At 43.6% G+C, this 25652-nt stretch overlaps 1 protein-coding gene across 1 annotated transcript in view; it reads right to left on the bottom strand.

Moving 5' to 3' along the window:
- The window catches only part of TTYH3 (tweety family member 3), a 73431-nt gene that overhangs the window by 34316 nt on the left and 13463 nt on the right, over window positions 1–25652 (bottom strand). The gene's annotated exons all lie outside the window — the stretch shown is intronic.

The following is a 25652-nucleotide window of genomic DNA, read 5'->3' as shown; positions in this document are numbered from 1 at the left end:
TTTATTTGGAAAATCCTGGGTGAAACCCAAAAATGCAAAACAATTTTGTTAAATAAAATTAAAAAAAATTAAATCCATTCTAACACCAAATCCAGCCACACTTTCCCACGTGAATGAATCAACTAAAAGGATGTTATCTTATCCATAAGCTTTTTTGGATAAACCCTTGGTAGTGGTAAGAAATGCCAGCTTATTAGAAGTGACTTAAATATCTGGAAAGGGCCTAAGTCGTATACTGCTGCCCCAGTATCAGGAAGACAGACGTGGATCTGTATCAAACCTAAAACAAAGGTTTGGGGTTTTTAAATTGGTATCTCTTTTCCTCCCCATGCACAAATTCCTTAAAGGACATTTATACACTTCCTCCTGACTGAAACAATAACTTCCTCCTGGTCAAAGAAATAAAACAAAGAATGCTGCAGTTAAAGTAAGATTATCAACAAAACTGATAACCATTTCTAACAGGGTCTGGTAGGAACTTGCTCTTCGTAGGCTTTCTTCCCCTTCTTTCCCCCCAGTCCACTCCATAGGTACTCCCTGCTGAGTTATTATCCTGGGAAACTATACAAGCCACACAACGTACTTTTCAGCCAAGCAAACGTCAGTGTGTACAGACTGTAGGGCCCATCAGCCGTATATAACGAGATTCATGCTAGTTAAACCTAACTCTGCTGCATCACAGATACTCCACGTCGCCATGTGCTGTTTGCTTTCCCAGCCTGAAGAAACCCATCCAAAGCCCATCAAGCACATTAGGATGGGGAGGGGGGGGGGGGCGGGGGGAAGCTTACAGGTGCTGCTTTCCCAAACTAAACAGCAGAAACCCAGTCCCGTTGTAGAAAGTGAACTTCGGGATCTGTAATGGAGAAGAGTGGGGGTGGAAGGGAAAAAGCCCTATCCCCCTTTCCCATGATTACGCCAGATGGTGTGCGCGCTGTTTGAGTTCCTGAGCAGAAAGGGGCCTTCGAGAGGGAAGCTGCATTTGGAGCCCCACGTTCTCCCACTTCTGAAGGTCTGCCATGTACGAGCACTCAATGCTAATTTAACTAACACATTCGGCGTACCAAAGCTCCTCGGGGATTTTCTGTATTTTTTAAACACGTCAGGCTGCTGTAATGCAAAGCTTTCCTGCACTGCTTGCCTGCACTTCTTTCTTCACACCCTCAACCTTCCTGTGCATGTTAAAAGGCATTACTGCTGGAAAGATGAACCCAGCTGAAAACACCCTCCCAGCGACTCTTTATCAGCAAAAAATTCACACTGCAGCTCCAGATGTAGGGGAACAGCCCCCATTAAAAGGAAAAAAAAGAAATACTGAAAAGAGAAAAAAAAAAATTAAAGACTGCCTTGCAGCAAGCAACCCAAAGTTCTCTACACTTAATATATGCTTTAATTTATGCATTTGGCCAAAAGGACTTGGCTGGCCACTACACCACGATCTGTGTTTCATTTTCCAGAGAATATTTGTTTTCCATTAATGGACAAGTGCCATGACAACAAGTGAAATCATACAGCAGAGCAGTTATTAATCTTTCTGACTGATGAGTCAGTTTAGGACCCAGAGACTGGCTGGCAGCGAAAGCCTGGTCGCAACCAAAGATATGCCTGTGTCTGCTTCTCAGGATTAAATGACAGTATTTAAAAAAAGGGAGGTTGAGGCTGGATAAACCCTCAGATACTCTATCCTGCAACAGTAAATCTGGGACTCGGTTATCCAAGGCCACATTATCCCGAGTAAATGTAAAATTATGCACTGAGCCTTTTGCCACAAAAAAGCATCAATTCGTCTTCCAACATTTGCTGAGCTATCAGAACCTTTATAGCAAATGATGCATGAACCGCCCTTACAGGAAAATGGGGACAACTTGGAGGAGCAACATTTTACCACTGTGCTGACACTAATGGCAGAAGTGGAGATGGAGCAGTCCCTGAAAATGAGTGTAAATCCAAGCGGTATCAGCCAGACTGGCACGAAGCAAAGCTACAGCATCAGGAAGCGCCTCCAAAATAAAAGTTAACAGCAGTACACAGGGAAGTAACCATGAACAGCATGGCTAGCTTGGAAAGGCACCATGAAGCCTCAATACGCTCAGCCTTGTGCAGGGATGGTGCTTGACAACCTGCTGCAGTGTTAACAGCCTTTCTCAGCTCCAGCATGGTTGCCAGGATTCATGGTATTTACTCTCTCAATGGGAGTAAGAAGCCAAAAAAAGGGCAGAAAATACCTAGGTCCCCATGCAGAGAGAGGGGGGCACCATCACAGTAAGAAACACAGGGCATGGCAAAAACAGGTCCTGCAAAAATGCCTGGGGCTCATTAGTTCTTCCACATGGTATAAAGGTACCCATAGGTGCTGATATTATACCCAAGGACATATATGTAGATCAGCCTTCAGTTACTCCAAGACTGTGTCTTATGTTACTGTGGATCAATTCAACCAATATACTTGTATGGAAATTTTTCATCCAGTAGACAAGACAGCTGTTTTCATCTCTCAGACTGCAAGTTCCAAACTGCGAATGACAGCATTAGTTACCTGAACATGTCTCTGACCACTGTGGTCCTAGAAGGCTAATTTTAGCTGCTGAAACTGCACTTAAGGTGATGTATACTCCATCCCATCCTACATAGGCAGCCACGAAGTGAAGTGATCTACATAACACGAGAAAAGGATATACGAGATACAATTGAGTAGGTTTCCTTAGAAGGGAAAGCCTAAATGAAGCCACAAAGCATTGTAATACAGGAGGTAAACATTGGGTTGCATTCACCTAAGTGTCAAGGTTTAGCGGTGCCTTAAGTGCTGTTTGTTCGTCACTCGACTGTACAGAGGAGCGTTGGCCTAGGGACACCTCCTCACACCACCACCTCCCCTCTGCCATGAAGGTTACTTGGCACAAGAAGACCTGGCAGCAGAACAGGTTTAGCAAGTTAATTCTGAATACACATGGGTTCAAAATAATCCATGTGTTTATTAAGTACAAATTTTACCAATCTCAACCTATCCAACTTCCAATTACCACATTCTTTAGACCTTAACTGCACTAACAGCAGCATGGAGTAATGAGCAGCTCTTCACATGGAATAGATGATAGCTATTTCTGGATAGCACTGCTATTTTACTACTAGTTAGAAAGTCCACTAAAACCTCATTAAGAAACTTGAAAGCAAAGCTGAAGCCTTCAGGTGGTTCCCGAAAAGCGTGCGGTTTCGCTTTTAATCTTCCATCAATAATTTTAAAGTTATTTCATCTTAAAACTTCATAATTTCAACCCACAGGACAAAATAGCTACAGCTTTAGAGCATCTCAACAACACAGCTGTCTTAATTGTTGCCAGATTGAGAACCATTTATAGTTTTACCTTAAAGTTAGCTTGTGGCGAAAGAAAGCTTTCCACTGAATCTGCAACTAATGTTCCTTCTGGATTTCCATGCAGCGACTTGAGATTGTGATAATAAAACAGAGAGAAGAGGTTAAAGGAGTGTGGGAAGAGAAAAACGTTCACCCAGAAGAACAAATGAAGCAAACTGGGCTGCTGCCAAAGGAGCACTCATCTCTATTTATTCCATGAAGGACGGAAGTCGTCTTAGCAAGAAAAGAAACTGCTGTGGGACAGTGTCATGCCTACACTCTTCCTACACTGTTTTTTTGCAGACTTCATGACATCTCTAAGAAGCTTACGTACTCATGGATGAAAAGTAACTACATCCTACCACACTGATTATTTTTTTTGTAACGCTGGCAACATGAGGAACACACTCTGACCCCCTCATCAACTTGTTCTGAACAAGCTGTGTGTTCAGAGACTCAATTTTCATTTCTGAAAAGTGCTGTACGTGGTGTTTGTTGAGATACTTAAGTGTCTCAGGATGTCATTCATCCCACAGCCTCTACAGAAGGATGCAGGCTTTGGTAGGGAACGCAGCCAACTGCGTATTGGCAAATGTAATGCGGGGGGAGGATGTGGAAACCACTGCTGATCTCAGCACTAAACCATCCATATCTCCTCTGCCCGGGGGACAGGCCTCCTCAGGCCAATTACTGTACTCAACACTACAACTCAACAGTAGAGGAGCAAGGCTGGGCAGGAAGCTGCTGTGGAAGAGGCTTTTCCCACGGTACCGAGATGCATTCTCCTTTGCGAGGGATCCCTCAGCAGCATGGAAGAGCACCATGGAAACAGAGGATAGGTTCCACTGTCTCATCTCCTCATACAGACATCTCCCAGACAAAGCATGCTGTTAAGGGAGTGCAGTATATATATATTTTTTTATATGTATATTTAGGGCAAGTCCACACTGGAGCAAGCAATATAGGTCAACAGGCTAGCTTCCTCAACACCAAGAAGCTATCTACACAGGCAAGGGCATACCACAGTTAATTGGTATTAGAGCTGTGAACTAAAGCCACTTTAATTACAAATGAGTGTTCACACAGGTTTTTGATGTAGTTTAACTAAAATGACCTTAATTCAGTGTAGTTTAATTCACTTTAGTGCATTTAAAGTGGTTTAACTAATCTGCTTTGAATTTATTCCTCCAGTTAATTCAGATTAATTTCTCAAGTGCCCTTGTACAGGCAATGACTGAGAACAAGGCTAGGTTGATTAAAGATTCATCATCATTTCCTCCATACTAACATTCTGACCCCTTATTTCATAATTAGAGACTTTCAACGCTGCCTTTATATTTGGTCCCATTCACAGAAGCCACCGATGCAGAGGCCGAAGACACACAACGTTGCTGATACTTGGTTTATTGCAGTAACCAAAACACAATACAATCATCACCAGGGTTCTGAGAGCTGTAGTTAGGCAATATATAGCACAGGTACATCTACACACCTCAACTTCCACAGGTTACATGGAGGGGCAGGTGCTAGAATTCATCAGAGCATCTCATATCACAAACCAAAGAGAGATGGCAGGCACTGAGTAGAAAGGATTTGCTTAACAATCGGGTTGGATTTTTTTTTTCTGCCCACAAATGCAGATCTAAGCCGTGCTAATCAGCAGTGAACACTGGAGTCCTATTGGGTTGAAGTCAAATAACAATCCATTTATTCCCTTAGCTGTTACCAACTCAGCAATCTCCATCTTACACAGCAAGGAAACATTCCCAGAGGTAAGGGGGTCCTCTAAATTGGATGTTCTTATCTCTAGTTTCTCCATAATGCTGGCTGAAAGACTCTATGCACTACAGCGATGAAAAGAATGAGACACTCTCACCAAATTCAGTTTCCACTGACAGGTCCCCACAGACTAAATCTTTATTAAATGAGGCTTAGCTCAGAACTGGCAGCTTGTCAAATGAGCATTCTCACTGAAAAGGCGGATTTCCTTTCTGGGGATTCTGCAAATTCCCTTGCAGGGCTCTAAAAAAACCACCACAGATGCATCAGTGTTCATGCAGGTCTTTGCCCCAAATCCCAGGCCAGCAAAAGGCATAAGGAATCCTCTTGGGAACAGGCCTTCACCTTTATCCAACTGGGAATACTAGGAAGGAGCAAAATTCTAAAGTTAAAACCATTAGTTAACTTCATTTAAAGGCAACAGTCAGATAAATGTTTGGAATATTGAGCTGAAGGGCACCAAAAGCATAGCTGGAAGAATTCAGTGGGTCTCCTGCACTGCTTTGCATCCATGCTCAGCTTGCCCAGCTCACCCATGGCAGATCTGCACAATTTCACCAGACATTCCTTTCCCACAACAGATTAGCTCACACATTCCTGCCCGACAGCGGCTCCTCTACTCGAGGTCTTTTAGAAGCAGCTTTATTTCCTTGGTTAGAAAGCTGTATCATCCATTAAAGTCTTAAAACACAATCTCCTCACAAGGTAATTTTCCAGCAAACTGGATAATGGAAAGAAACCCCGTGCTATAAAGGAAGTAGGAATTTAATGCTCCTACAACTCAGGGATAAGCAAGCACTGCCTGCACTACCTGGCTCAAGCCCAAGTGCTGTATAAATTCCCATGCCAAGACAATTCCCCATCCCCAGCTCTGCAGCGGGAGCTCAGCTATGCTGCTGCTGGCCTCAACTCCCTGAAGGCAAGACGTGGCACTGCCAAGCTGCCTGTTGCATGCAGGCAGGGACCAGGGCACACTTGCACAGCCCAGCACGTGAGCTAGGCAGCACTGGTTTATTAAAGAAAAAAAAAAAAAAAAAAAGCAGGAAATGCTCAGGCCTGAAGCCCAGTGACTTAATCCAATTTCCATCCTTTTTCCCCTTCCCCCTCCTACAACGTGGGCTCTCGGAGACAACACACTTCATGGGGGGCGGGGGGGGGGGAAGTATCTCTCCTATGTGCCTATCCTTACACACTATTAAGCAAAGCACTGGGACACCGCATTTTTTTTTTTTTAATCTAGCTATGCTGACCATGCATGCTCTGGAGTGGACACTAACCTCCAGGATCTTCTTTCAAGACTCCAGCTGTAAAGGAGTCTGTGTTTTTCTGCCAGCTAGCTGCTCTTTAGCTGTTGCTGTTTCTTATTAGATATGGTTTGAAACCCAAGTATTCACACTGCTGCTGTGAATTTCGAAAGTTCTCCACAAAGATAGGGTCTTTCAGTACAAATGATTACATGCATCATCTACGAGCCTCCTGTTCCTCTGTAGGACCTAAACCCTGTCCTTTCCAGGACTGGATAGGTAATGACATGGCACCAGTTGAGATTAAATGCCATATTGAGGCTCACAGCAGCTTCTTGATGTTCTTAATCATCTCCTCTTAAAACAGCCAACCAAATCAGAAGAAATCAGCCACTACAGAGTTTGAAGACAGTGAGTCAACCCTCAGCTCTGATGTCCAGAGCAGAAAAGGCCTGGCAGAGAGGTCACTGCAAGCTGCAAACACCATGCAGTACTCCCTTAGCAGGCAGCCAGTCTGCTTCGAGAGGCTTGCGCACACCATTTCCATTTGGAAGAGGATAAACAAGGTATTGGGAGGGAGGGGAAGGAGAGCGGAAACGAGCAGAGCCACCCCTAAGTGGAACAGAAAACAAAAATTTGTCCCAGTTGCGGAAGGTTTCCCTAAAGGAACATCAACAGAGTTAGCCCATCCCATCATCACGAATGGCAGTGTTTCCATAAGCATGACTGCTGTAGATAATGTGGTTCTGCTCACTTCTGCCATTATTTTTCATTAGTTTGGACTTGCTGGTTTGTTTTCAGTGATACAGTACCACTTCACCTGTGTTAGTTAAGTTTTGCTGAGCAAAGAAGGTTTGTTTGAATTTCTTAGCAGCGTATGCGTTCAGTTGCATAGGACACAAGCACAGACATCCAGCACAAGCACTCTTCCTCTCGCTATACTTTTCTGGCATCCTCTCTATGCAGCTCGTGACTTGCAGACATATCAAAGCAGCTGAGAGGAAAACAGTTCGAGTATGGCCACTTCCCATCTACCCCAAGTGATAAAAAACTCACATGGAGTTTCCAAATTTGTCTCCAAAATTTCCACATGAAAGAAGTTCATTTTAAGAGAAGGTATTTTTAACCAGCACGCTTGGACTGAAGTGATTCTGGAAAGCCAGGGCAGGCTGCCTTTCACAGGTTTCCGCTATGGGACTGAGCATGGGGCCTCATTCCCTTTACGACATTGCTGCAGCCTTCCACTGCCAAGTAATTTTGGTGGGACTGTAACCAGGATTTGATCAGGCTCAAACAGGTAGGGGAGCTCGTTCAATTTGGGGAGAAGTGCAACAACAGGACTAACAGACACAGCAACTTGACCTTGGTTCCCAAGCACTGTGTGCAAATAACACAGTCCAGTGTCTACTCAGACCTACCAAGCTCATTTTTAATGAGACTATTCAGGGTAGAGCAATGATTTATGGCAATAAATCATAACTGATCTGCAAAGAAGATTAAACACCCCCCCTCTTTTTTTTAATCAGCTATAGCTAGAAACAAGGAATTAGTACTTCTTTCAGACAGAAGGATTATGAAAGTGTCCTGACTGTACCACAGGAAGACAGAAAGTATGAAGAAACCCAAGAGAGATGAAGAAATTTAAGACAATGTAGAAAACATGATCATCACTGGGCAATCGATGATCGATGGGGTTATGTCCTTGAATCATTTGCAGAATGATGTCTTGCCCAGAAAATTCCCAATGGCAACATCTCTGCAGATACCATTTTAATTCCATTTATGTCTTGGGAGTTTTTATACCATGCATCTACTGCTGCACACTATAAACTCAAATTTGCTGCACTGAACCACAAAAGTGATGCAGAACAATTTGAGAGAGAGTCCAAATCAGAATGGAATCTCTGACATCAAATTGTTACTAATGTTAGACTTGAAAGGCAACTTAAGGTGCCTGCTAACATTTATACAACTTGTTTCATATCATTAGCACCATGAAGAAGTCTTTTTCTAAACAGCAGCTATTAGAAAATGTTTAAGCCACAGTAAGAAGCTCTAGCATACACTGTGGCATTTGGAGGCACCAGAGTTTAAAGAAAAAATAATTAGGAGGAAGAGAGATACTTTCTGGCCAAGATAACAAATCCACTGCAAATGGCTTCATAAACTGCTTCTATTAGCACTGAATGGACAGGAAGTAAGCTGCTATAATTGGGCTTCTGCATTTATACCTCAGTGATGGGAACGGGCTGGATTGGTGCTATTCAGGTGTCTTTAACATGGAAATCCATGTCCAGTTTGTGCTCAGTTTGCAACCTGAAGTCAATCTTCAGAATCAAAAGTGAGAAGTTTGGAACAACAAGAAAAAAACCAACAAAAATAAAAATGGGGCACTGCATTTCCATTGATATTTACCCCGTTCAGCTTCACTGGCATTTGCTACACAACTGAAGCAGGCCAAATGGCTGTTTACACAGAAAAAACTTAGTGTAGTTTATAATACATATTAAGCCTACTACAAGGTGAGAGAAATAGCACTCTTGATTACATTAGCAATTACACTGGTCTAGCTGCCCTGATGGCTGACCTCTGGGAGGGGATAAAGAGGAAAATCAAAGCCAAACTGCCCTACATCTTTAAAAAGTCACAGCCCATTGTACTACAGCTAGAAGTCCATGACATCTTCCTTAAAATAATTTATATTTTAAGTCAGCTTTAATGCAGTATGTCAGTCATGCAGAGAAGCTGTGAAGAACTGGAAAGGGGCAATATCCCATAGGGATACCTTCTGTAATTTGGGGAAGAAGGAACACAGACCTCTGACCCGTCTATTGACTGTGGACCTGAAGTGACCTCCTTGCACAAACAATGCAAACATGCCATTTAACTGTCAGAGACAAACAAGTACCACGCTTATCACCATAAATTCACTCCAAACTTCCTCTTTGAAGACTACTACAGTTGGGGTTAAAGCAAAAAAAAAAAAAAAAAGGAGGAAATCTCTTCCTTCAACTTAAAGCTGTGCATTTCCCTCCCCCAAAAGAGGCTCATTTAAGTGCAGGAAACATTTCTATATCAAGTCTTCCTTGGCTTTATTTTGAGGTTTTTTGAGCTGGTTTGCTCTTTGCTGCCCCCCTCCCCCCCCACTTTTTCTTTCATTAAAGAAGAATAAAAAAGCTGTAAAAAAAAAAAACCAGGGACAAAGACAACCAATATTCACTATTGAGAACCTTCAAACCCAGGGAAAAAAACATACCATAGAGAGACTAACAGAGGAAGCAGATCAAAAAACTATCCAACCTAGCCAAGACCCACCACAGTCACAGCTGGAGCCTGTGTTTCTGCACCACTGACAAGACTGGGAGCGTCATTAACCACTTCTCCGCTCAGCACTGCGGCCCACGCAAGGGAAGCTACAGAGCTAAGAAAGGCCTCATGCAGGCTCCTCGCCAAACGCCGAGAAGGGATTAGGGCCTCCGGCAGCTATACTGAAGGGAAATACAATTTGAAGAGAAGCTTTCTTTACAGCTTTCCCCATTAAGCAGTGCAGAGCTGCAGATGGCCCTCTCGGCAACCGGGGTAAAGTCAGCCGCTGCCCTCTCAAGAGCAGCATTCTGGCAAGCAGTCACAGCCTTACCCCTCCACTTCTGCTGCCCAGTCGTCATGCTGATAAAAAAGGGGAGCACACGCTTTTTAAATTCGCCTCCTGAATGCCATTCGTGAGACTAGGGAAACAGCTAACAGTAGATGTGCGCATAGATTAAAAAAAAAACCCCTTGCAGTTACAAGTCAAATACAGTGCCACAACATGTATTTACAGAGGGCATCCTGCCTTGCAGCTTCAGGTCTGAGCATTTCTTCTCACAGTTTCTCCGTTTCCCCACGGGCTTGGGGGAAGAGGGCAAACTGTCTCATTTCAACCAAGCAAAGCTATTCAACTCTCTTAGGGTTTGTCTGCCTGCAAAGCTGAAAGTTGTCATGGACCACTGGCCTAAAAAAAAATTTTGAAGTACTGGGTTTATATCAGCTATTTAGAGACAAATATGCCTCACTTTTAGCTTCCTTTACCACCAAGTTTTGGGAATATGTAGGACATGGGGCTATGTCGCTGTAATAGCAGTTATGTCAGTTAAAAGAAGCAGATGCTTGCCCCACTGTGTCCTAACAGGATTTTTTATTCACTGCTCTGCTTTCCCAAGACAAATGCATCATTTCCACTAGAAATCAATGCACTTTATAGGTAAACTAATAGACACACAGCCCTCCTTCAGAGATCCTTCTAACCTGCTCGCAAGATCCGTGCTGGTAGGATTCCTCAAGCTCCTGTGCAGGCATTCATTCATTCATTCATCAATTCTTCTGAACTGCATCTTGAGATTGATTTTACAGGAAAGTTCCCAGAGGTCTCTTATGGGTTCTGCCTACACTGATGTCATGGCTATATTTAAAGAAGGAATTCCACTAAAATGGTTTATAACACGCTCTGGCAGGACAGCGTAGACAGAGCTAAATCCTATTAAGCTACTTTAGTTGTTTTCCCCCCCCTCTAGTCATCTGTCAAATGCTGGCCCTACATACAGCAGCCAACCATCAAACTAGCTTATCAAGAGTCACACTTAAAACACCAAACAAACCAAAAAAATTCAATCATCACGCACACGAGGAAGAGAAACTGGGGTAGTGTGCTGCGCCAGTAGCCTCCTGGGATCCCAGAGGGTAGAGAAGGCTGGTGATTAGCTTTTCATTACAGTTAGATTGTAACACGCTTGCACACCCCTTGACTTTATTGGCTAAAGATAAAATGACTGTTTCTTTACATGTTACTGTTGACCTGGAGTCAATACATTTTGAAAGGACGACATGGGGAATATGTGAATATGAGGCATGCTTTTTAAATAAAGATCACACTAATTGGGATGGGGGTAGCTGGGAAAACAGAGCATCATTCAGCCTTAAGTCAACATCCCACAGAGATGAGGGAAAGCAGCATTCAGTCATCTGGTCTCCTTTCCCAGTAACTTGAAAACAGGCACCACAGAGTCCTGAAAGATTTATTTCCATAAATGTTAAATGTGCACATTTAAAAGTTCCAGTTTTATAGCATTCACTCCACTAAGTCAACATGTTACTGCAACGAGATTTCAGACACAAACCTCAATTTCACAGATCCCATAAAATAACAGAAAACAATAGGCTGGAACAGACCTCTGGAGGTCACTGTAGTCCAACCTGCTGCTAGAAGTAGGGCTAATTTAATAGATGAGGTTGCTAAGAGCCTTGCCCAGGCAAGTTTCAAGTGTCTAAGGCTAGAGTTTCCCAAGCTTCCCTCAGCCCCTGCTCCAGCACTACAAAGAAAAAAGTTCATGAGTGATTGCACCAAAGTGCCATTTCCCCTTGCATCTTGTGGTTGTTGTCGCTTGTCGCTCTGAAAAGAGCTCGGTGCTGTCTTCTCCGGGTCCCTCCTTCAGGTATGTGAAGGCTGCTCACGGATCTGTCCTTTTGCCTTCTCTTCTCCAGGCTGCAGGGTCCCAAGCCTCCCAGCCTCTCTTTACAGGTCGGGCTCTAACCATCTCAGTGGCCTTCCTCTAGGCACGCTCCAGCTAGTCAACACATCTCTCCTGCACTGAGGGCCCCAAATCATTATGCAGTTCTACAGCATTTAAGCTGGCATGCAGAACTGGAGGAGAGCCTATGCACGTGAAATGGCCGATGACCCCATTTTAGGGCTATTTTCAGCTTGCTTAGAGGGCTAGGCAAAGCACAAACCTTCAGAGCTCCAGTTTGCCTCCAGCTGCACGACCTACCCCACCTGATACAATTACGAAGAACCAAAAGGTGACAGATCTCCGCGACGCTGAACAGCACGGACAGTCGCTCTGTGGGCGTGAGAAATGCAGCAAGTACCATTTGAGACCGAGTGAGAGACTCAACAGCATGGATGTTATTCCTCAAAACAACAAAATGAGACAGCTGAGGGGGTAGGAAAGGAGAGGTAAGGAAGGAAAAAAAAGCAGCAATAGAGAAGTTACATGCTTCAGACTGAAAACAGGGTACCTCGGGAGTTATTCGGTGAGCCCAACTGCATGGATGCTCGTGCTTCCCATTGGCTGCCGCCTTCCAGAGCTGCACAGCAACGAGCCTGGGAGGTGGGAGGCTGCCAGCACGCATGAGAGCTCCCTGCTCAACCCCTCCTCCGCATCCCCACAGCCCAGCCTGACAAGCACTGATCCTGCTCCAGCTCTCCAGCTAATCGCAGTATTGATGGCTCTTCCCCCACCAGAGGTCAATCAGGGAGAGACAGCCAGAGCAGGCAGGACCTCAGTTAAACAAATGACAGGGTCGATACAGAGCAGCCACACCAGGTTATTTCAACAAAAGCAGGGTAGGACAATCCCATGTTCTACCTCAGTCCACAGCTCAGGTTTTCCTTAGCCAGCAGGAAGACGTACTGCAGAAATAAGGGTGGGGTGGAGGGGAAGGGGTAAGATGTGCAGTTGTGCTCATGTCTGACAGGTCAGAGAAGTGCTGACACCCAAAAGGTATTAATACTCCTCAAAGGCAGCACTGCACAGCATGAGTGCTGCTCTTGTAGGTGTTTCACTCCATTAATTTAGGAAAGGGAGAGAGGAAATGGTCACAACAGAGAAAGCTACCCAGCCTCAGCTTCCCTATAAAAGGGGTTCCAATCCCAGTGCCCTAGACAACATCGACATTTACAAAAGGAGATCAGAGCTTCTTGCAGAAGGAAAAGCAGGAGAGAGTATGGCATAATGTGGAAAAGCAACCGATGCAGCTGTTGGGCTTACCATCACCGCAGCCACAAAACAAATCATGAAGTGTGCTATGGATGTGGAGGAGGAAAACTAGTTCTAGTGCCTGAGCACGACAGCTCACAGCAGGAGAGATTGTTACAGCTTTCCTCTAGCACAACCACCTAAACCAAAACAACATTAGATGTGAGTAAAAATTAATCCCCAACAGACACAAAAAAAAAGGTTGCAATTGGACAAAGAACTCAAATGCAATGGTTTGCAGGCTCTAGCACAAGAAAGGTCTGGAATTTTTTCTGCCCAGACCCAAAATCATTATCTCCCAGAAGTACTTAGAGCTAAGCAAAGGACACTCTGAACTCCTCTGCCCCACTTCCCAGTATGCGCAGGAGAAGCTCATCTTCTGAGCAGTCATTACCAATCAGGTGCATCTTCACAGACAGCACCTGGTCACACAGTGCTGACTCTCAGCTTGGAAAAGCAGAATTAACAGAATGAAGAAGGCTGAAAACTGAAAACAAAACAAACAGCAAAACAGCCTAACTTCTATCATTTTTCAAAGAAAGCAAATCAAAGTTCTCTGTTGTTACAGTCCCGAATTGGCCACTGAAAACAAAACCAAAGACCATGGCAAGGTCTTAGGGCAGCACAGTGAACACACAGAGAGCATGACAAGTTAATGCTGGCTACTACTGAGGCCCATACAAGATCCCAAGTAAGCTACAAGTGTGTGGAGGGGGAAGATGACAGAATTTTGGGACAGGGAGAAGGTATTTTAGAACATACACACATACAACTCCTCTAGCATTTTCAATGGTCCAGCTGCTACAAATCTCAGGAGTCCATCACATACAACACTGTCACCTTCACCTCTTCACTGGCAAAGTGTGTTAGAGGGTACAGAAGCTTTAGCATCTCTCCCTTTTGCCATCACACAACTGTAATTACAGCAATTGTTTATGCAGCCTGTAACAGTTACCTGCTTCACACTGTTTCTAAGCCAAAAGTCAAACCACTGCAGAAACAACTGTGTTTTATGTCACTGCCTCTCCTAAATTGCCTGCCCCTCAGCTGATCAAACTGCACTGAAGCAGATGAGAGGCACTAGCATGAAGTCAAATAGATAAGCTTGGCTCCTGATGACCAAACTCTGCACTGAATGGGAGGCCCTGAAGCAATCCGTGCTGCCAGCTCTGTTGGGGACAGAGCAAAGAACAGATTTAATATCTTAAAGACAAAACCCACAGATTCCCTGCATGCACACATACACACACACATTTCTGCTATGGTCATCTCAAATAGGGAAAAATCTCCAAGAAATACAGCACCTTCCCCATACACTTTCTTGACAGAGAGAAGTGGTTGATTCTGCCAGCATACCCAGTAAAAAATTTTTTTAAAGTTTTTAGGGACTAAGAGCACAAATTCATTTGAAAAATCTGTCACGTCTTTTTTTAGTTCCCTTGAGTTATATACAGCAAAACTAGTTGTGGAGACATTTGACAAGCAGACAGCTAAAGATTAGATTTCTTCATTACTCAGCAGTAGCCAAAAAGGTTCGTAATCATTTATATGGGCATAGTTCTCAAGCTTATAAATTACTGTTATTTCTGCATCAACTTGCTTTTACCTCAACAACAACAACAAAAAAAAGATGTAGAAAGCATAGTTTTAACAAGTGAGACCTCCCCAGTATTGACAAAGTACTACTTTCCCCATTAACAGCTGCCACTATATATGAACATGTCAGAGATTCCCCCCCCCTTCTCCAGCATCACTTCTGTATGTTTAGCAACAGAAGAAAAACAAGAACACCGACATGAAAAGGTTGTGACAATTCAGCACTGCATGGTAGGCTGGCTCTCACTGGGCTCAAGCAATCACCCAACATGCCACTGGTATGGTCTCCAAGCTATAGGCAATGCCAGACTTTTACTAAAACAGAGCCAGCAAAAGAAGGAAAAAGCAGGCAGCACAGCTGCTTCTAAAGCTTGTTATTTACCCCATCCGCAGGGGGAAGATATCAAGATTTTCCTCTGTTTTCCTCTCATCTTACAAAAAGGCTGTCCCTGTGTCCTGAACTGAGAGTCTGTCTTTGACATCCACTACACAAATATTAAGATGTGTTGTTTAAGTAAGCTATCCAGAGGTCATCATCTATCCAACCTGACCCGCTAGAGCAATGAAGCGCAGCAGACAACTCCACCCTAATGAGCAAGGCTATTTTTGCTGCTGCGCTTGAGGATCAAAGCTTTTCCCTAAAAAGCTATGATCCCAGGGGCTAAGACCACTTTGGTAACAGCTAAGATGGAAGGAAAATGCTCTACTTTCAGGATACTTAAGCAAACACCAAGTTCAGGGTAACAAGCACCACGCAAGCTATGTGTTAAACTAGCATCATTGATGGCAAACCAGCAAGAATGTTCTATTAAAAACCTGTAACTAAATCAAGGAATTCTAATATTCATAACTGAACTTAAAAGCACTACCCTCTGGGATACTAGCGAATTTCCCCTCAAAGACTGCTCACTTCATTGACAGTCATGTTGCTTTTCATAATCTTGTCCACAAATTCAATCAAACTCCAGATAAAATCTAATCAAGTTGGACAAGCTGAATTGCAAGGGCTGTCTTTTCAAGTCCTTTAACGGGAGGTCAGCTCAAAATAAGCCTCTGACGTCCCAGGACTCGAGCAGGCTTATTTCATGTAGTTCATTGCTGTAGGCACCAAAAATCATCTTAACTCCCCAAACTATTTTTAATAGTCTAGTGTAGCATTTGATCTCTAGACAAGCTAGGTTCAGGCTTGTGTCCTTTTTGCTCATATCCTTAGTGATTTCTCCAGGCACAAAAATGGCTCTCCTAGATATAGGAAAGACCTGCTATTCACAGAACTCCATTACTATAATCGTTCCTCAACTTAAGTTTGTCCCTCTGGAAAATACGACCATCCCTGAGAACTACTGCTAGTCTGAAGATAGCGACCATTCTAAAGCAAATATAAAAGCACCTACAGATTGCCAGGGCAAAGCATTTACATTTAGGAAGACCTCATCATTCACATTTAAGACATGTTGGTCACTTCAGTCTGTCCTTCAGAGACAGACACGCTTTTTCTTTTCTTCTCCCCCCCAACTGAAAAGACAAGCTTTAAGCCATAGCCAAGACCCAGGTTCTTTGGCTACTCCCTAGCAAACAGGCATTAGGAAAAATTTACTCCCACAACAATCCAACAAGAGAAGAGGCCCTTTTATATTTATGCGCTTCCGACTAAAGCATTCAAAAGTATCAACATAGCTTATGATCTTTAAAAATAAAGCAATTCTTTTGAATATTGACCTGTATGCTGATATTGTAACAAAAACTATTTATGAGGTTCTCGGTTCTAAACTTAAAGTTTCACCCAGGGAGCCAAGGAATAACAACATTAACATTTAAGTACCATACATGACCAATGTGACATTGCAAACCAATTAGACTAGTGTTAAAGCATGTCCAGCCATATCCCATGCGTGGTGATTATCTGACTGCTGTTCTCCTGTTCACCAAGCATGTAGAAGTCTTTATTCAGACTAACAGTTCTGATGCAGATTCGAGGTAACTCTTTCTATGGAAGGGGGGTGGGAGGGGAAGTTTTATAACCATATTAGTCACGAATTTTACTGTAACTCAAATCTTACAAGAATAATACCACTGTTTCCCAGCATCATACCTCCATAGATAACAAGACAGCGAATGCTCCCAATAGCCAAATTCCTAACATTTCCAAAGTAATTATTTCTAAGCTACTGAACAGATAAACAGAACTAACAAGTTTCCAGCCAGCAAGCCACTCCCATCTTCCTCTTGTTCAGCATGTGTAGCTCAGGTCATTTCCGATTTCGATTCCAGCAGGAAGAGCTATTTCAACCACAGCACAGAAATAAGATGCCCAGAAGCCCAGACTCACTGACTCTGCACTGCATTAAAAAAGCACTTGGAAAAAAGGCTACTGATTAAAGGAAGGGTGCTGTTATCTCCAACACACCAAACATCTGAAAGGATGTTCCCTCCCAGACACTTCAATGTATGAAGTTCAGTTCCTTTCCTTTTTTTTTTGTTAAATAAAGTCTTTATAAAACAAAAGAAAGTGTTTGTTCATTTGACTGTTTATCCAGCCAGCTTCAAAATTAAAATATTCCTGCCCTGTCTCCACTCACCAGGGACCAACCTGGAGTATCTCCAATATTTTACATATCAATACTTCTTTCTAGAAACTAAGCTCTAGGGAGAATGAAGAAGTGAAGAAGCTCAAGCATATTTATCAGGCTTGACACTTTCTATCGGTATGCAGCACTAGAAAACAATTTCCCTGATAAATGGATGGGCCTGAACTAGTCACACAGCCCTGTATCTTGCTTTCAAGCTCATTACTCTTTTAAAGAGGTACAGCTCTGCAAAAGGCTTCAAAATGCAGATAGACTTGCAACACAGGAGCTTGCAGGGAAGGTGGGGACTGTACCTACGCAGCTGAACTGCAGGAGTCTAGTGAAGACAGTCATTTGTCTTACTGCTTGCCCAGTTGTAAAGTGGCATTATACCACCACCTTAGACACCCAACGTCAACGTAATATGGCTCTGTGTGATTTCACAGGTTATGTCCGAAGCTTTAATGCACTTTGGTGAGGAGGAGATGCACATGTACCACCCAATGAGAGCATCAACGCACACAATAATCTACTGCTGTAGAAGTGAAAAATTGATCAACCACTCACGTGGCAACAAGAACAGCTCAAGACAGTTCAAGTGATAGAGAGTATGGTCTTAAGGGCAGAGAGAAACAAAGAGAGAATAAGCTCTGAAAAGGATGGGTTCCTTTAACAGAAATATTCCCTGCTCAGCTACAATTCTGCAGGTCACAAAGTAACCAGAAATGAAATGTGATTACAGACCCCTTTCACTAGTGGTACAGTGGTTTGTTCTATCGCTTTCAGCATTGTTTCCGACTCCAAACCAGAAAGAAGCCATAAAGGGCAGGAAACAGCTAATCTATGAGCCAAACCCAGAAGTGTGTTTTTTCCATGATGGGTTGTTTTTTTTTTTAAAAAAAAAAAAAAAAAAAAAAAGGCCATGGTTTAGAAAAACCTATGGGGTCACATGAAGAAAGAAGTCAGCCAGGAACCTTTTATTTGGCTCCTGAATTCTGCTTATTGATTCAATACCCGAAAATATTCCAAAAGGGATATTCAACACAAAGCCTGTGCGTCCTGAACTTTTCCACCCAACTCTCTTAGTGCTGAAGCATAGGTACTTTGGTCCTGCCCCAGTTTAATGCCAGACCAAGGTTACAACAACTCATCTGACAAGAAGAAACAGTGTTTTACGCCTGGCTCGGGCACTTAGTCTGGTTCACTGGGCAGCCGTTCAAATACCCTGGCCTCTAGTTAGCAGGCCTGCCTCTTTTCGCACCAGGGCTAGTTACACTATAACTTGAGTCAGACATACCTGTGTGCTGGTGTTGAAACCTGTTTTCAGCCAGGTCAGTTCCTTGATTTCATCACTGAGCAGCCCGAGGGTACAGTGTTCCAGTCACCTTCCTGGACCAGGACCTCAGGAGCCACAAACTTCCACTTCAGACAGGTATGATTAAAGGGTCTGAAGCTGCAAACTTTATTAGGGACGGAAGAATCGCATCAATTTTAGGATTCCCCACGCAGGCCCTTGGGTGTAGGTTCCATTTACACAAAGGCACAATGTTGAAACCACATTTTTGCACTATTTCTGCACTCCAGGCCTTGCCTGAAGAGGTCTAGCGCAGACAAACATCCATGTTCACAGGCCAAATCTAATTTTGAATCATGCTTAGTATGTTAGAATACAGTACTATCAATTCTTTTTATCTTTTACAGAAATATTGTCCAGCAAGGAAATCACATATATTTATTCCAAATGTGTGCTGGAAGCAGTTTCACCAACGCACACAGGTCTTAGCACTGCAGTGATACAGCAGTGCCATTCCACAGGAGTTCAGGAGCAAAAAAAGTCTTTGACACCATTAAAAAAAAATAATCTGGCTTTCCAAGGCTGCAGCTCAGGGCCAAGTTTTGTGCAAGACTTCTACAGAAGAAAAAGCTAATAAGGAGACTTTGAGCACACAGCTACTGATAACGCTAGAAAGCACTGGTCAGAACCTTGCCCCCCATAAACCACCCCTCCCTCTAAACACAGCTTAGCATTGCAGCTTGCGCACTCCTGCACAGCATTTACCACAACCTTCTTTGGAGATCTGCACTAACTTTTATTTACTTTTTGCTTTACTTTCACTGGCAAATAATTGAGTACGTACTACTTCAGGCTTCTAGGTGGTTTAGGACTTGCCAGCAATGGCACGCTCCACCCTTCCTGTTTGCAGCACAGCTGCCTTCCAGTGCATTCAAACCGAGCACGCAGTTGCAGAACCTAGACATCCAGCTCAGCCACGAGCAGGGGTTACCTGTGCACAGCGCATTATCACTTTCTCCTGTGCATTATGCAAGAGCGATCGCCAGCATGCATTTCAAAATCAGTCACGGCCTGCCTAGCAGAATCGATTTGTGGATGTTTAAAAAAGGTCTGCCACCCTGTAGGGAAATGGACTCATTCTTCAAACATTCAGATAGCAACTACAAGCCACGCAAAGTTTGGATTTCCATGGACTTTTACAATATAAAGGTGGCTTTTTTTTGTTGTTTTTAACCAACTTCAAAACTTCTGTCCAACTTGCAAGGGAAGTGACAATAGTAAGTTTTCTCTTGGATCCTTTGAGCATATCTAAGCACCTGCACGTTGCAAAAAAGATTTTAACAAAAGACAAAAACACACCCACGCAGGACTTGAGAATACCCTGTTTTTCTGGGTTATTAGAAAGAACAGTCCTTCCAAACACAGCACAAGGGAGGAAGCATTTTGTAATGCTTCACAGTTCCCAGAACAACGAGTGACCTCTTCTAGCACTAACTGCAGTCTGTGTGCTGCATGCTTGGGCACCATCAAATACTTCTGCAATTTACAGATGCAAAAGAGGAAGCGGTGACACTTCAGGCAGCCAAAGCTTTCCTATTAAGTCCAGGATTGAAAAATGTGCAAGACAGCAGAATTGTAAGTCACTCGGTCATAATTTTAGCAGGAAACACCCTGCTCTTATCAGCACTGCTTCAAGTCACCCCTGTTATGCTAATCCAGTAACTTGCGAACACTAAAGCGCCCTTGATAGAGAGGGCCATTGTCAAAAAATAAGTCCTTCGGCATTTGTTTTTGTAGCAGCTACATCTGGGGAAGAAATTACTGCAAAGCATCTACCTCTCAGCAGAGCCCTACTTGGATCAGTTTTAGAGGCAGAAATGCAAACACCATATGCTCTGTTGAAGCTTTAGCTGCTTAGAGCTTCCTAGATCCATGCCTTGTCAGTATGTGCCACCCTACCCCAGCCCTCTGTGCTAACGGAACCGTGTGTGTCACTCAGACGCAGCCACTGAGCATGCTTTATTACTTGGGACTGCTGCTCCGAAGCTGGGCCTGGAGTACCAGTGTCAGCACCGAGATAACAGCAAACAGGTCCCCTGTTGCTATTGTCACACCTCAGCCACCTGCTGATAACCGCAGAGAGGCAAGCCATCATCCCAACATGCCTTCATCTGGCAACGCTGTTCTTTTAGGACCATTCAATGCATGATTTACATACTGTTACTGATGCAGAGGTGCACTAAATGCCAACTTTTGTCTAGGAAAACAAGTGATCCCCACAAGCTAAAAGCAAAATTTGTGCCTTTTATAAAGGCACTGACTGTGGATTGGTTTCCCCACTTGTGACCAACTTACCCTTTGCAATCTTTCACTTCGTATTTCATTGGGAAATTTAAGCTACTTTGGCCACTTGCTGTTGATACAGAGACTTTCGCCATTTCTTTACCCACTAAAAGGCTCACCACTCATCTCACCACCGCACGTCTGCATTTTGAAAGCATTGCATCCTCCCATCAACAGACAGTCTCACCAGTTAGCAGCTCTGTGCCTTTGATCTTGAAAACCTTGAAGACACCGAAGCCTTCTTCCAGATAGCAGCGGCAATACTACTCACTAAGGACAAAATTGTAAAGAAGTGGAAGAAGGAAGTACATTTTCTTTCACATCCTAAATTGGCTGATAGTTCCCCCCTCACAGTGTAACCCTGAGCCATGCCTCTCACTGACTGCTTTTTCTTTTGTCTCTAGCTACATATACCATAATTACTGTATTTACTGTATATTTCCATATCTTCTCAATGGTAACTTTAGATTAATAACTAATGCTTGAGATGAACCCTTTCTATCCATGGAGAATCACAAGCCAGAAGCACTACAGCTGAAGAGCTTAACAGGTCAAGTCCAAGGTGTTGCACAGCCACCCGATAAACCTCAAGGGAAAGGCTTCTGCACTCAAAACAGCTGCTGTGAACACACCCCCATCACAGCATCTGCATCTGGCACATGAGTAAGAGCAGCCGCTGAGCAGGACTCAACAAGCCGTCACACCAGCACCAGCTGAAGAGCCAGGCTGCAGTGCTTCCTGCTCACCAGGTCCTCATGTGATCATGCAAGGGACTTTTAACTTCTAACCACAAACCAGGCTCTTCTCCAACATCTTCAGAACTACTGACTGGCAGAAGAATGGCAGATTTTGAATTACAGTGTCTTCCAGAAAGAAAACCCAGGAGCACAGACTCTTCACTGTGCTGTTTTGTTTTTCACCTCACATCTGAGGTTAGAAACACAACCCCCTGACGTTCAAACTGGAAGTACGAGGAGGGATCCAGCAAAGGAAGAAGAAATCCAATGGACAACAGCCAGCTGCCTCGTCCACTTACTATTATGCACTCGTATACTGCAGCACTTTGAAGCAATACGGAGTCAGGATAGATTCCTGGCCTGACAACTCTTGGAAAGGACTATTTAACCCAGCCTCCCGTACAGCATTCAGGCCACGGCCATTGACAGCCAAGCAGTGAGCCATTCCTGCTATGAACCATCCTTGTGGGTCCTCTGACCTTCTGCCTGGCAAGCCATCCAACACGCACCTTGTGGTGCTTTACAATGACTTCAGTATGTTTGCAACGTCACCAAGGTTGGCCACTTCCACTAAACCTCAACAACAAAAAAGCATTTACCAGTCCTCCAGGGAGTGCTTACAGAAACTTAAAAAAAAAAAATGGGCTATTTAAAAACAGCTGTTAGGACTGCCACCAGATCAGCATTCTCAAGTTCGAAGTTCCCCAGTGCTGAATGCAGAAATACATGATCTCACCTTTTCTGGCTGTTGTGGTTCCTGAAACACATTTTCAGATCCACACCAGGAACTGGTGCTTAGTTACTTATTTGCTATTTGCCAACCATCTCCTGCTTGTTTACTTTTAATTCAGTGTCTTTCAGTTCACTACCGCGACTGGATGGACTTTCAGCCAGCTACCTCAACTGGTGAATCACGTTCCTTAGCTTTATAATAACCTTCAGTGTTAATACCTACATTTATCTTCATCGTTAACTTTGCATTTCAAAATAACTCTTCTGAAGCACCAAGTATCTTGTTAGCTGTGCACATCAGCAATTTGCCTATTTGGAACTTTATCACAAAGTGGGATTCACCAATTCATAAGCAGAAATCCCCCCAGGCTGTTATATGAACTCTCCTATAAAAAAATGCCACAGAAGGGAGCCAGGTGGATCTTTTTGCATTTGAGTAGTTTTATACACATTTTTAGCCAGGTTGCACCAGACATTTCAATTTGCACTTGAAATCTCCCAATTCTTCTTTCTACTCTTTATAGACAGGTATTTTAAGCCACATTTGTGAACTTATTTTCAGAGAGTATCCTAATCAGGAGCAAAGAGAAGTGAAAACTATAAGCTCCAGTATAGGATTCCTATCATCTCTTACTGAAGCTTATTCTCTAATCAAGTGAGGCTGGCAGAGCTCACTAAGTACAGGACCAGCAGTATAAATACATTCATTGCAGATTCTCTGAAGCTAGAAAGACGAGAGCCATGCCCTTCTTAGCTCTATCACCTCTTTTGTATCACCACTAGTCATCACGATCCCTTGCTACAAACTCAACTCAGCTCACTAAAAACACCATCAACAAGAAAAGTAGTTTGGGCAGCAATACAGAACTAGATCCACTCCAATCAACCACATTAGATTAGCGAGGAACATTATCTGACTCCCAACCTATACAGAAAACTGGATCTTTGACAAGAGACTTTTCACAGCACTTACAGGCTGGCAGCAGTTGCCTGGAATTCTTCACCCTTTTAGCAGGTGTTAAAGCCTCTGGGAAAGAGCCAAGCAGTACTTTTGACTCACTGAAGCAATCAAACCATTCGTTGCATCACCCAAACACTGCAAAAAGTGAGAGCAATCCACTAGAAAAAAGTTTTGAGCAGCCCCAAGATAAGATACCCTGAAGCCACAGAGCAAATATCTGCAATAACTCTCGTGTCTTCATGTGGCTTTTTATTGAATGAAAGCAAGTGGTGCACAAACCGCAGAACAAAGTAGAGCAGGGCATCTGCTCACACACTCTTACAAAGCATTCAATAACTGTTCTCACTTAACTCTACGCAGCATAAAACCCACCATGACACCTCTGGCAGTAACCGTGTGCAAGTAAAGTCGCTCTCTTTCCTTTATGGGTCTGCAGAAGAACATCACAAGACACCGTTAGTCTTCACTGCAGAAGAAGCTAAAGAGAGAAGCTTTTGATTTTGCTAGTTCTTCCCATCATCTTTAACAATAAAACAGCTCAAGTTTTTACTAAAAAGAGAAAGCAAGCTTGAATGTGTATTGAGAAAGCATTTTAATTTAACTCTACAGACAGTACTAGTAGAAAAAATGCAGTACTTTGTAGCATACAAACTTTACCCTCTCCAGACTTGGGGGTAAGGGTGTCCTTGATGGGGGAGTGGAAAGGAGGAAGGTGGGAAGAGAGATGGCTACAGTATGTCCCTGGTGCCTTCAGGGTTTTAATCACATTAGCTGAGACAAGGCAACCTGCCGCACTCGCGCCTTGAGATCAGTAACAGGGTCTCTGTAGGGTTTACCTTGGTTTGCTAACAACATAGATTCACCTTCTTAAGGCCTTGTTGCATTAGTTTAAGGACACACCTCATGCTACACACGTGCATGGGTGCCCTTTCTCCTCCCTTGTTCTCCCGGTGACACACCCCTAGGTGCCACGCAGCATGCGAAGCAAGATGCTGCTCTCTGCACAAATGTCACTGCATTTACCCTTCTTTGCTCCATGTTAATAAGGGCATTTACATGAAGGGATACTTCCTTCCTAAATTCTTTGTGCCCTCCATCCTTACTAGGCACCATAATCCTGTTTACGACATACTGGTTGCTATGGAAGTGATTATATGGTCACTGGATTATACCTTCAGGTGGAAAACGTGTGAGTGAAGGAACATGAGCAGGTTTTTGCATGCATTTAAAGACACGATAGTGCAATCCCCACGTAATGACTAGGAGCTTTAACAGCAGCTTCTGGAGGCAGAATCTGACCACAAGGAACAGCATAGCATCAAGTTTTCATTTGGTTTTCTCCAAAAAATCAGATGTTTCATTTTCCTGTCACTGGCTCCCAGTATTTAATTTTAGACAGTGCCCTACAGCTGAACAGTACAGTCCCAGCCACTTTCCCAGAACACTGAAAATTTTTCTGTGCTCAAAACACTATCTCCTTAGTCCAAAGATCAGGGTGAAACAAGTGACAAGATCATACAACCAAGCTCCACAACTCTAACTGCCCTTTTGTTGATTACCGTCTTTTATAGAGCAAGGATTCAGAGAGCAGAAGCAAGAGAGACAGACCGTCTCAGATCTGACACGCTCGGTGAGACGCATGACTAACCCAGCTTGAGCTAGCAGGGCAGGACAGCATACGTGCCTGGAATGCGTAACCCCACTTGGCAGCCTGTTTACCAGGGGCACAACGTAGGGGGTTATCTGGGTGCTGCCGGGAAGTTAAATACATGACAGCTAAGAGTGCAGCGTAAGTAGTCTAAAGACCCCATTCCTTGCAAGCAGCTGGGAATCAAACAAGACACTTTCTTACCTACTGAGACCACACTCAGCAGCACTGGAGGAGCTTTAGATCTTTAAAGCCGGGATTGTACAAGGAGACAGCACCCTAAGTACAGCATTGATGCTCACATGCAGTGGCTAGCACCACTCCCCCAACTGATGGTATGTATGCATGCATCACTGAACTCTTCCTGGCCTACAGCACATTTTCAGCCATCACAACACTTATCTAGATCAGGCGATACAGAAATACTGTAGGAGAACCCAAAGAGCCATTGCACAATCCAAACTACAGCCACACCAAGAACAAGATTCTTATCCCAGTATAGTTAATGTTTTGACTACAAGACGACTATATAGCTTGCAGTTGACATCAAACTTTGCACTGTGCAATACCTCCTTACTGCAGCATTAGAACAACGCTGCAGTTCC

The sequence above is a fragment of the Pelecanus crispus genome, chromosome 11, assembly GCF_030463565.1.
Source record: "Pelecanus crispus isolate bPelCri1 chromosome 11, bPelCri1.pri, whole genome shotgun sequence".
NCBI classification, from domain to species: domain Eukaryota; kingdom Metazoa; phylum Chordata; class Aves; order Pelecaniformes; family Pelecanidae; genus Pelecanus; species Pelecanus crispus.
This window is presented reverse-complemented; position numbering and strand designations above follow the sequence as displayed.